Source organism: Toxorhynchites rutilus, chromosome 2 (assembly GCF_029784135.1).
Source record: "Toxorhynchites rutilus septentrionalis strain SRP chromosome 2, ASM2978413v1, whole genome shotgun sequence".
In the NCBI taxonomy this organism is placed as follows: domain Eukaryota; kingdom Metazoa; phylum Arthropoda; class Insecta; order Diptera; family Culicidae; genus Toxorhynchites; species Toxorhynchites rutilus.
Window position 1 is genome coordinate 144701394 of NC_073745.1, and position 13333 is coordinate 144714726.

The window sequence follows — 13333 nt, forward strand, 5'->3', positions numbered from 1 at the left end:
GATATAACAAGAATTGCTTCTTCATCAGGCCCCGCAAGTCGCTTAGATTTATCCCTTTGTTCTTCCTCTTTATCATTAGATTGTTATTGAAAGGTTATCCAAGATCCACATGGAAGTGATCATTTGCCAATCACCGTTTCTATTTCAAATTGTTCTAAATCGTCTGGAACTATAAATGTTCAGCATGATTCATCTAGAAACGTTGATTGGAAGAGATATTCTTTAATTATTTCAGAATCAGTGGCATTACTTCATGAGTTACCCCCGTTAGAAGAATATAATTTTCTAGCTGGTTTAATTCATGACAGTGCTATTGATGCTCAGACGAAGCGTTTTCCTGGGAATTTGTTCCGCAGACGTCCTCCTAATCTGTGGTGGGATCAAGATTGTACAAATCTTTATGAAGAAAACCCGAATGCGTTCAAGGATTGGCGTAAATCGGGCTCCTGCGAACGTTACGACAATTACATTTATCTGGAGCGTAAATTCAAAAGCTTCATAAAAGCCAAAAAGAGAGGCTATTGGCGTAATTTTGTGAATGGGCTTTCTCGAGAGTCTTCCTTGAGCACTCTTTGGAGAGTTGCCAGACAAATGAAAAATTCAACTCACTCAAATGAACAAGTTGAATATTCTGAAAGGTGGATCTTTGACTTTGCCAAGAAGATTTGTCCAGACTCAGCTCCCGCTTCACCTCCCTTCTTGGAGACATCTGATGACATTGCGCCTCCGTTCAGTATGGCTGAATTTTCGTTCGCACTTCTGTCATGTAACAATTCGGCTCCGGGGTCAGATAGGATCAAATTCAACTTATTGAAAAATCTACCTGATAATGCGAAGAAACGTTTGCTAAAATTGTTCAATGTTTTTCTTGAACGGAACGTTGTTCCGCATGAGTGGCGACAGATTAAAGTTATAGCTATTCTGAAACCTGGTTAACCTGCGTCTGATTATAATTCTTATAGACAAATGATTCTATGACGCTTAGACAGCTGGATAGAATCCAACAACCTTTTCTCACCTTCGCAGTTCGGGTTCCGTAGAGGTAAAGGAATTAACGGTTGTCTTGCTCTGCTTTCATCAGAGGTTGACATAGCCTTGTGTAGTAAGCAACAAATTGCATCAGTGTTCCTAGATATCAAGGGTGCATTTGATTCAGTTTCCATTCAGGTTTTGAAAAACTTCAGCTAAATGGGTTTTCTCCAAAATTAAATAGTTCTTTGTTTAACCTAATGCGTGAAAAACATCTGAGTTTTCCCATGGTTCTTCGTCAGTTTTATGGATTAGCTACATGGGTCTCCCTCAAGGCTCATGTCTTAGTTCAATCCTTTACAACTTTTATGTAAATGACATTGATGTTTGTTTATCAGGAAACTAATCCCTTGCAGATTTCTCTTGATAATTTGGTTGATTGGGCTTTTAAATTGAGTATTGAATTTTCTACTGAAAAGTCAGAGATGGTTGTGTTTTCAAGAAAAACCGTCCTGCACAACTGCAACTTAAACTTTTGGGTAGAACAATTGGGCACTCGTTGTCATTCAAGTATTTAGGAGTTGTGTTTGATTCCAGAGGCACATGTAAACACATAGGCTACTTGAAACAAAAATGTCAGAAACGAATAAATTTTCTCCGATCCATAACAAGGACTTGGTGGGGGGCTCATCCCGACGATTTGATTAGGTTGTATAAAACAACCATTCTATCTGTTATGGAGTATGGAAGTTTTTGCTCTAGGTCCGCTGCCCGTGCTCATATTCTGCAACTGGAAAGAATTCAATATCGCTGTTTGCGTATTGCTCTAGGATGTATGCAGTCAACACATACAATGAGCCTAGAAATTTTAGTTGGTATCCTTCCTCTTTCTGTGCGCTTTTTCTAGTTATCATTTCGTTTTTTGATACGTTGTGAAACACTCAATCCGATAGTGAGAGCAAACTTTGAAGAAATGCTAACCTTAGGCTCGATCTAAGCAAATGTCGCTATTTCATGAATTTCTGACCCTGGAAAGCCCGTCTGCTTTATCTGATTTCCAGACCATTCCTTCAATTTTGTTCAATCCTTCTATTAATTTTGACTTGTCAATGAAAGCTTATGTGAGTGGTATTTCAGGTGATCTCGGCCAAATAGTCATGCCTGCAATTTTCTTGTCAAGATATAAACATATTGACTCAACCAAAATTTTTTTTACTGATGGATCTAGTCTTAATGGTTCCACAGGCTTTGGGGTATTTAATATTAACTTCTCCATATTCCTGAGCTTAGTTTACTTAGTTCTGTGTTTGTTGCGGAATTGGCTGCAATATACACTGCTTTACAACATATTCAGACCATGTCATCTGAACATTTTTACATTTTTTCTGATAGTCTCACTTTGTTCGGTAAGGTCTAGATATTCTTCGTATTTCTTGTCTGAAAGTGTTTTGTGTTTTGATGAGTAGATCATTTAATATTACTTTTGTATGGATTCCCTCTCATTGTTCGATACCAGGAAATGAAAAAGCTAATCTTCTTGCAAAGTATAGTGTGCAGACTCATGTCTAATCATTATTCCTCGAATGCGCATCTTTTTAGAATTAACATTAGTGATAGTAACCTATGTATTTGTGGTACAGGTTATCACGATATTGATCACATTGTATGGTATTGCTTTGAATTTCAAAATAACAGGTTATCTTTAATAGAAAATTTTCGCGAAAAAGGAATGTCACTCAATGTTTCGATCCGCGACGTTCTGGTTACTCGTAATCTCAATGCAATTATGTTGATTTATTATTTCCTCAAGTCCATACATTTTCAAGTATGAGTATGTGTGTATTTTTTATTTTATTTTTGATTATCGTTTACTTCTCCAACTTTTTTGTTTTTTGTTATGAATATTTTTATTATTTATCAATAATCTATGGTTATTAACGTTTTCATTTTTCTTCAACTATTATCCTCAGAACTCAAAAATACTCAGATGCACGCAATCGCACGCAATCTTCAAGGAGGTGGTTATCTCTATAAAAAAAAATCTACAAGAGGAAGCCCTAAATAATATTTTATAATGAATTGTTATATAATTATTTATATTGTTCCTCTTCTTGAAAAATCCATAGGGTTTTTATGCCTTTTTGAGAAAGAACATTTGCATAGTTCTACTCACAGAGGCTTTTCCCTATTCATAAACACGGCTCATTGATGCTTAACGCTGCTGAGCCAGTTGAAAATAAATCAAATTAAAAAGAAATACAAAAAATAACCGAATGCACTTGCGAACAAAAAAAAATTCTATTTATTGAATTTATTTATTAAATTATAAAAAGTTTAAAACTCAAAACTCGACCACTTCGATATTTTAAAAAAATATTTTTATTATAAAACTTTCAATTTAACAAATACTTTTTCAATTTGCAATACTCAATTTCACGTCGCAAGCTTTCTGAACAACTATAAAATGCATTAACATTGAAACCCAAAATCAAACCGTGTTTGTACTCATCATGGGTCGCTCTGTAGCGTTTTTCACCCAACTGTTGAAGTGATTGATACTGCTCCATCAATTCCCACCATCAGTAAAAAATAGGCTAATTTTCCGCCGTGAATTCCTGAAATCACTCCCTTATTATACTCACATTCCACAATTATCGTGCCTTTTTCAGAGCCTCCTCCCCCTAACTCAACACCTAAAATTACCCTCCTATCGGATCATCATCGCGTACGGTTGTAATCACGCGCCCTGGACAGCCAGCCAGTCAGCAGCACCGATAGACAGACGCGACAGTCACACAATTATAAAAACGAACCGCTGCTGGTCCATCGAACGCACGAGTAGGGCAACCAACCGATATCGGAGAGCACCCGACGACGACGACGACGGAACCGGCAAACGAAGGAGCGCAGCAACAGCCACAGTCAGCATGCTAAACCACCGCATCCTGACTTCTGCTGCCACCGCTACCTTCTCAGCTCACGAGTCATTGGCGCACGAGTGGAAAAGCCCTCCGACGATTGGTTAGTCGCGCCTCGACCATCGTTCGGTTAGCATCGCAGCTCGAGAGTGGCGTGATTCGTTTCGATTTGACCCATCATTGTGAGGTGCTTTTCATGTGTTTCGAAAGGAGCACAAAGTAAATGCAACGCGAACATAGGTGCTAGCCAACGAAAACAACGGAAGAAGGAAAAAAATATCAAAATAATATACTAAATCGTTGAAAATTCATGCAAAAGTGATGTGATGTATATTTTAGTGAATGAAAATTGTTAATGGACGTCTCGTAGGAGAAACTATCTCAGTTGATAATGAAATAGCTATTATTATTTTTGGTGAATATATACCGGAAAGCCCGTTCATTGAGAAGTACGAAACGAGAAGAATACAACATCCAAGAAAAACACTGAAATCGAAACGAATCATCCATCAGTATACGAACGACAACCATTGTGTCATATCAGCTGCTTATTGTAAGAAGTAAAAACATTCAACAAGTTACTCCGAGACAGAGCGAAAGCGGCCGGCAGTCAGAGTGATTGTGGTGATCGGGGAACGAGACGAGAGGAAAAAAACGAAAACATAATAAGAACAAGTAAGTACCTGCATTATAGAACATCTACTCGTTACTCGAAAGTTTGATGAGAAACGCCGAGGCAATGATAATTAACGTTTGATAACACGACACATCCACAAACAAACGTGCACGAATGTAATAAAATTAATTACAGCGATTCCGAGTACTGCTTACATGAAGCGATGAAATACAAATTATTTTCGTCGCTAACGACGAGATGAAGTCAATTTGTTATTCCGGAGTGTGTAGCTACAACATTTTCTCCCCTCGAAAATCCAGCTCCAGAATATTTTTGACTCTCAACATTAATGTTATTGAATTCGTTCACCCAACTCAACTCTATTGAAATTCTGAAATCGGCATAAAATTCATAAATCCTATTATCACTATTACTGAATTTTTTGTACGATTTGTACAAAACTGTCATTTAAACAAGTCTGTGATGAAGTTTTTTTAGCGAAGCAATACTTTTCATTTTTTTATTATTTAGTTTACATGCTGAATTTCTGGAAAAATCGAATAGCAGTTTAGATTATTCTTCAAGTCTTTGGAAAGCAACCACGTGTAATTTTTGAACCAAATAATAGCTTAATTCATTAGCTACCACCTATTATCAATCTTGTTGACCTTTGTATAATTTTTTTGGGCTAAAATTATGTTTGAAACAATGATGTGCTGAAAGTGTTTCCAATTCCATTAAAAAACCTAATAAATTTTCAGTTCATTCGCCTCTAGAAAATATGTGAATCTTTCTACAGTATTACTTTGATAAAATAACTCACATTGTAATGTAGAACAAAAACCATTCGATTGACCTCCTACGGGTAAATAATAAGTGGGACAATAAAGTGTTCTAAATATCAAACAGTGTAAATAGCAAACGTTGATTTATTTTTTCAATAATTTTTGAATTTCCAATTGTGAATATTTGGAAGCATCGATTTATTTAGCAAATATTGATGAAAAGTTTTTATTCGCAACAACCTTAGGTGATAACGTTTCCTATAATTTCGAATGAGTTGGAGATGGAGGAAAACATTGTCAAATAAATGCAATTATGAATGTAGTATATTAACTAAGTGACTTTTTGTTGTGTTTGTACTTCCAAAAAAGTACAGGTTTCGACAAATGTTCAATTTTTTGAACAGTCATTTCCCGGAAAATGGAAGATGGTTATAAAATAATTCTTGAGCATTGGGGTTTCTTTAGCACCATTAATGATAATTGCACCATTGGCTTTCGTCAAAAAAATATTATTTTCTGCTTATTCGTAAAAGGGTTGATAAAGCACTCGTAGCGTACGTTCGAACTAGAGTTGTTTTAATTTCGCCGATGGTATGCTAAGTGTAACAGCAATGAACTGTTATGAAACTCCGCGTCAGACTTAGCTAAAGAGCTGTGACACGTTTTACGGTTTCCATTCAATATGATCATTTTTAATCAAACAATAATTAAACTAGAAATTTTGCGTACTTCGAACAATGTTTTAATGAACTCAAATCTTCTATATATATATAAAAAAAATCTCGTGTTACGATGTTCGTGGTCGAACTCCTCCAAAACGATTCGTCCGATTTTAATAAAATTATACCCAAAAACTTGGTAGGCATGAGAATAGGTCGTAAACTATATATAATACCGCTAGAATACCGATAACTGTGTATTTAATACCGATTAGGGTGGTCCTATGCTAAAAAAAAGTCACAAGAGGGTTGTGTCCAAGACACGACCGCATAGTTGACGTAGTATTCCCTTAGGTTATCTGTTGATTTTGGATATGTTGGATAAATTACATCGGTAAACTCTTTGATAATGATTTGGTGGCCCTGAAAACGGCCGTTTTGTTTGATGAATAATTTACCGATGTAATTTATCCAACATATCCAAAATCAACAGATAACCTTTTGTTTTGGTATTGTTTGTTCAGTCCACCAGTATTTACCGAGTGATGATGATAGAAGTATGGTAAACAGTCATTGGATGGTGCGTATCAGATGAAAGATGCCGAAGTGGAACGAGATATGATGAAAATCGCCCTCTGTGATCCTAGAAGGGGAATCTTCACAGGCCTCTTTTGTGGCTAACTTCTGACTACCTAGCTCGTTCGCCATGGACAAAAACAGGTGGTAGTCACTTGGTGCAAGGTCCGGACTATACGGCGGATGCAAAAGAACCTCCCATCCGAGCTCCCGGAGCTTCTGGCGCGTCAAAGAAGTGTGTGGCCTGGCGTTGTCCTGATGGAAGACAATGCGGCCTCTGTTTATCAAAGATGGCCTCTTCTTCATGAGTGCTACCTTCAAGCGGTCCAGTTGTTGGCAGTACAGGTCCGAATTGAGCGTTTGGCCATAGGGAAGCAGCTCATAATAGATTATTCCTTGACAATTCCACCAAACAGAACCTTCCTGGCCGTTAATGAGGGCTTGGCCACCGTCTGAGCCGCTTCAGCGGACTTCGACCACGACCGTTTGCGCTTCACGTTGTCGTAAGTGACCCAATTTTCATCGCCAGGTATCATCCGCTTCAGAAACGGGTCGATTTTGTTGCGATTCAGCAGCGATTCACATGCGTCGATACGGTCAAAGATGTTTTTTTGCGCCAACGTGTGGGGCATCCATACATCGAGCTTCTTTGTGAATGCAAGCTTCTTCAAATGGTTAATAACGGTTTGATGACTTATCCCCAGCTCTTGGCCGATGCTACGGCTGCTACTATGCCGGTCTTTCTCGGCTAATTCAGCGATTTTGTCGCAATTTTCGACGACAGGCCTTCCGGAGCGTGGCGCATCTTCGACGACCTCTACACCAGAACGAAAACGAAATTTTATTGGCAGCTTGAGATGCATTTTTGCCTTTGTCATAGTAGTACTGTAAAATATGTCGGATTTTCTCTTTATTTTGCTCCATATTTGCGACACTATAACTCACGAACGGCCTAACCAAACAAAACACTGCCAAGGACTATATTATAGCGCGGACTATATTATACCTTTCCAACAAGCTATAGTATGACTCGATACAATGAATACAACTAGAACTACACGCTTACAACGACACCTCGCGGAAATACCGCAGGACTTTTTTGACAGCCTAATATCAAGTCATTTTTAACACAACTACTACCATATACAATTTTACACCTACACTTGTGCTAAATTTTTCACAATACACGATCGGTCATTGTTATGAAAATTCACGAAGCAACCGACATTCAAGTTCCAAATTTAAATTTTATTTGCTAGAATTAATCTATCACTCACCTTACTTGCAATATAAAAATGCTCCCGACTTACATGTATTTGCAATGTCGATTTCCCCCAGGCACCTTGGTTTTGATGTCTTTGTTAGGGAACACATTCCGGTTGGAGCAAATGCTCCCCGCTTCTTTCTTTGATTTAAAATGCCGATTCCCTCCAGCCTGCTTGGTTTAGATGTCTCTGTTAGGGAACATATTTCGGTAGGAACAAAAGTTCCCCCTACTTTTATGTATTTGCAACGCCGATTTACCCCAGGCAGCTTGGCTTTAATGTCTCCTTTAGGGACCCACCGCATGTGCCGTCAATTTCGACCAATCAGAGGTGGGTATTTCCGTTAGGATAGGGGTTGAGATTTTTCTATTGTTCGATAATTAGTTTCATGACACATATTATTTTCTTCAATATAAAAAATTGTTATGGAGTACCGAAATCAAAAATTTCATCAATCCATCATGAAACGACTGAGTAATAAGCCATTAAAATTGGACAATTTTCACGATGTGCTCAATTTTCGATTTTCAATTTGCACCCCAATAAGTTCACGAAAGACGTAATTCTACGTCAAAAATCTGAATATATTTTTGTTTTGCTTAAATTTGGGTTTAAAAATACATATAACCATAGATAACCAAATTTTCATATTTTCAATCGCGATGCTGTGAGCTGGAAGCCTTTTTTGGATGAGCAGAATTAATTATTGAAATTATTCTAATCACACACATGCTCGGGATCCAAAATAACAATCACGCTATAGTGGTCAATTCTGATAAAAGAATCGACTGATGGCACGTGTGTAGATCCAACGCGCCACAGGTACCTCATTCATTAAGAACATCATTACTCATTTTGATTCCGAAACAAACAAGATGGCTTAATGGATTCTTATGTGTGTTGTTTTTATTATTATTGACGCGATCAGGACAACGCCTTTCTACGATGTCTTGAGCTGTGCCAACAATCCATGGTCAATATTAACGTAAAGGTAGATAGCGAACGACTGCGATTCCTATGACACAATCAACAGAAGCGGTTTGAGGAAGAACACATTCATGAGCAACACCGACACAGCCTTCGTTGTTACCAGTTCAAAACGTTTGCATTGCCATGACAGCACGTGTGTTCAAACAAGAAAAATGAAGCTTTTAATAAGATTCACTACAACATTCGACGAATTCCGTCCAACATGTTGCTGAATGTATTCGGTTGAATTACAAAACATACTTTATACGCACTTTTTTAGTTTGATGAGTCGACAAAATACGCCCTGAGAAAAAGTGTGATTTCCTCGGAAATTCCAGATTCATCTGCTGATCAACTTTTCTCCAGTATTCTGAAATCCGAAAGTTCATTCACCTCTAGTATCTGAAATGACGATTTTCCCAGGCTTCTCAGTTTAACAGTAAGTTTTAGGGAATCATATTCCGTTCTGCACAACGACAAGCGAGTACAAAAGTACTCAACACCAAGAAATACCCCAACTTGCAAAGCGAATTCCCCCAGGCACATTGAGTTTGAAGTCCGTGTTGGGGAAACACAGCTCGGTGGGAACAAAAATACCCCCGACTTGCATGTATATTTGCAAAGCGGATTTCCATAGGTACTTGGCAGTAGGAAGTTCTTCCAGTTTTCATGAATTTAAACCGTTTTGAGAGTAGCGAATTGTAATGTATAGCATATCAAACAAATCTTAGAGAATTTCCGATTCGATTGGTATGCAAATAATGAGAATTCGTTCACAGTGAAAATAGTTGTTAACGTTAACTTTATTTCATAAAAACGTGACCTGATTTGATTCTGAAGTGGCAACATTCCTGAAAGACGTAGTTCTACGTCAAAAAGACTTTACCAATTCTCTGCAAAAGGGAAAAATATTGAACCGCAATTGTCTCTGATAATAATATTATATTATGGATAAAGTTTTGACATAAATTCAAGGAGATTTATAGAAAAATAGTTAAGTTATGACAACATCTAGTATTTAACCAACACCGAGTAATGATTTTCATTCAAATTTTAGCAATTATAAATTGCTAATCTGATAGAGACAAAATTGCTCCACGAATATTTGTTTTTATTCTAAATTATTTTGATTTTTTTTCGCGTCAAGTCAAGATTGTCACATTTCATAGCGCGGATCGACATGATCAAAAGCAAAGGGTGATATCCAATATATCAACGATGAAACTCTGGTAATTGTAGATTCACAATATCTACAACGCAGACATTGACATTCCAAATCGTTGGGCAGTACCTTATTCGCCTCAGTTGAGCAAAACATTCAATGCTCATATTAATGTCAAGCTCTGCAGTTCGGTGAAGAGCAATAACAACATTTGCAAATTCGTGAAAAAAGCAAATAATATGGATGTGTTCAGAATTCCGAATAACGATGTGAATGGCCCTCGATTGAATCACAACGACGAAATAATGAGGCACCAAATTGGCCGGAACATCAGCTCCAATGAATTTGTCTGGTGTATCTTTGGTTTCCCCATTCATGAACGGGACCACCTATAAATTTAGCCGCTCATATTAAAAACGGCAGCGCTAATTTCACCAACTGGATAGCAATTTAACGAGATTAATATTGATTTTCATAATTTTATAGTTCCATTTTACGACAAAAATTATTATATTGTTTTATTTAATAAAATACATTGAATTTTTTTTTTTTTAATTTATGTCGATAGTCATCATCTAAAGCTTTCAATTTCTCTGTATGTCATAGATCCCATCTCCACATAAGCCGTTTAATCTTCATCAAAGAATGGACCGTCATCGAACTCGGGTTCGGGAAGACCATTTTCCCACGGTCCAATGCAATGCACGGTCAAACCTTTACGTATTTGCTCGATATCCACGTGGAATCTATCTTTAATCGATCTCAATCGATTAATTTTATAGATCGTTAAAACATTTAAACACATATACAATACATTAGTTATTTTTATTCAACAGCTTAAGTATTTACTAGAAATAATGTATATGCCATATACAACGTTTGCTGGGTCAGCTAGTCTTATTATAATGAATTCAACACTCAATTTTGAATACGAATTTCATTTTGGGACACAAAATGTAGTCACACGTCCGTTGCCCAATGCGCCGTTATTGAGTATCTCGCGGGGCCCAAATTACGGATGAATTATTAAATGAAGATCAAACCTAGTTTGTAGACAACTTTTATATGATCTAGTGATTTTTTTCGATTTGAAGCAAATTGACAACAATAGCACATGCCAAAGTCATATTATACGAGTTTCGCATAAAACTTTTGAAATTGATAAAAAGTATAGTATAAACAAAATATTAACATGATAATGATTTTATTATTTTTCTACATATCATATAGTTACATTTAGGTGCCTATTCTGTCAAATTCCTTTTAAAAATCCTGTTCAATTTGAACGAGGAAAGTGTCACCCATATCTGGGTGACGGGGCGACGAAAGGGTTAACAGGCGATGGAAACTAAAGAGTATTAGAATGATGAAGAGTCCAACAAATGTTGTACCTCGATTTGATATATTTTGTGTCAAATGTAGATTTTCAACCGCGAACTTAAATAAAAATCCATCACAAAATAGGCAAGTAAAAGAAAAGGAACCTTCCTTCGAGAATTCTGAATGTCTACACCATAAAGCTGTATTATATTACCAATGTTGCACTAAAAAAATGCAACTTGGATACCATACGATAAAAATAATTCAAAGTAGACTAAAAATGTGATAATCCATCTTTGTGTGATAATATGAAACGGTATTTTTTCTATAGAAAACACATGTTCATTATTAAGAAACGAAACGCTTTAGTTTATTCAAAGTATGTATTGCCCATCATTAGCGATACATTTTTCTCGACCCTCTGGCGATTTGGTGTTGTCACGTTAAGTCATTTATATCATCACATATTCGAAAGAAGTTCAACTTTGCTGATTAAGTACGTGTCTCATCGATGCAAATAGATACTAATCAATTGTAGTCTCGTTTGATGAATAAGCCATCTTCCTGGCCTCAGGCGTTTTCCTGCCAGTTTTTGTATTGCGTGACGAAGTGATAGATAGTTTTGTTCTATTATAGGTTCTTTATAAAGCCGTGGAAATTAACCAACAAATGGGCTCCAACATCAGAGAACATAATCTCAAACCCCAGTGCCTTCTAAATTCACTCTATCGCGTCTTTGGTTATGCAAAAATCAAAACAATATTCCTAGTGCAGCGATACCGATTATTTCGGCGATTCACAATATTTGTAGTGCAACGAAAAAAAAACATTTTTTTATATAGAGTTTCAAAGAAAAAAAATAAAATTTGAATATTTCATCAAATACACCATTTATTTTATTGAAAAAACTGCATGATCTTATATAGTAGATACTAAATAGTACATCTACAGTGAAAAACTTATCAACTTGTGGCATTTTCAACGAATTTCAACAGAATTTTCTGCCGGCGCTCTAAAATCAAGATTTTTTTACATAAAAATGACTCCCTCATTAATATCATACATTTTTAGCAGCCAAAAAAAATTGGAGAATTCTCAGATACCTTTATAAGTATTTGGTTAGGTAAAATATTGGAATAATATTCCAAGTGCAGCGAAAACAATATTTTTTGTTGGTGGCAATATAGTTGCCACGATTTTATAAATGGTTAAATTACAAAGCTTATTTGCTCTAGTCTTGAGAAAGGCCAATTTTGGTCGTTTCTAATGCCAAGATCAATTTAAAGTGAATTGATAATTTGATGTAAGTATCGAAAAAGGGATCCCAAATAAACTCTAATTTTTAGTTTATTGATGAACACTCAGGATGAATTAACATCAGTAAAAAAGAACAATATAATTCGGAAAAAATAGTATTTTAATCAGGCTTTCATGGTTTTAAATAATGTGAGTGTGAGATTTTTTAAAACATTAGAATCGACATTTTTGCATGGTGAAAAATGCGTGGTTCGTTTCCAGTAAGAACAAATCGCTGTCAAATCGAGAATTTGTTAACAAGCTTCGAAAATTTACGTTTTCTAATTTCTGTGGTTCATAGAACTTGTAATTAACATTGAAATAATGATACCACAAAATCTGCTTGAAATTCGCCTTCACTTATGTCGTGTCATCCATTGTATATCAAAGTTTTTTTTTACATACGACTTTCATTTCTTTACTGGGGTGTAAGTTTCGAAAACCAGAGCGTTACATTGGAGATGCAAGTTTTTGAACGTTCGTATCACTTTGTCGACTAAACGAAACGGTATGATAATAACTTTATTCGAAAGATAAAATGTCTAAGAGTTATAGGTTTGTTACCTATCGGCCTACAAATTTGTTTCAATAGCTTAAAAATTGCTTTGTAAACAGGCTATTGAAATCACACAAATCTGTATATAAATTGGTACCCGCTCGAAAATTGATTTAGTTTTGATTGCAAAGTGACAGGAGAATCGTCTCGCTCGCTATGCCTTTCTGTGCTTTTCTCTCCCAATCCTGTTTCTATTCTGCCGCTGGACTGAACGGATCCTTAAGCGAAAAACTAGGTATCGA

The 13333-nt window shown here is 36.3% G+C and overlaps 1 protein-coding gene across 5 annotated transcripts in view; it reads left to right on the forward strand.

The window, feature by feature from the left end:
* LOC129767636 (protein N-terminal asparagine amidohydrolase) overlaps nucleotides 1-13333 on the forward strand; it is a 117112-nt gene that overhangs the window by 59576 nt on the left and 44203 nt on the right. For 4 of the 5 annotated variants that reach the window (XM_055768713.1, XM_055768714.1, XM_055768711.1 and 1 more), the window contains exon 2: nucleotides 3639-4562. The exons of the other annotated variant lie outside the window; for it this stretch is intronic. The gene's annotated coding sequence lies outside the window, so the exon portion shown is untranslated. The remainder of the gene's footprint in view (nucleotides 1-3638; nucleotides 4563-13333) is intronic. 5 annotated transcript variants of the gene reach the window in all.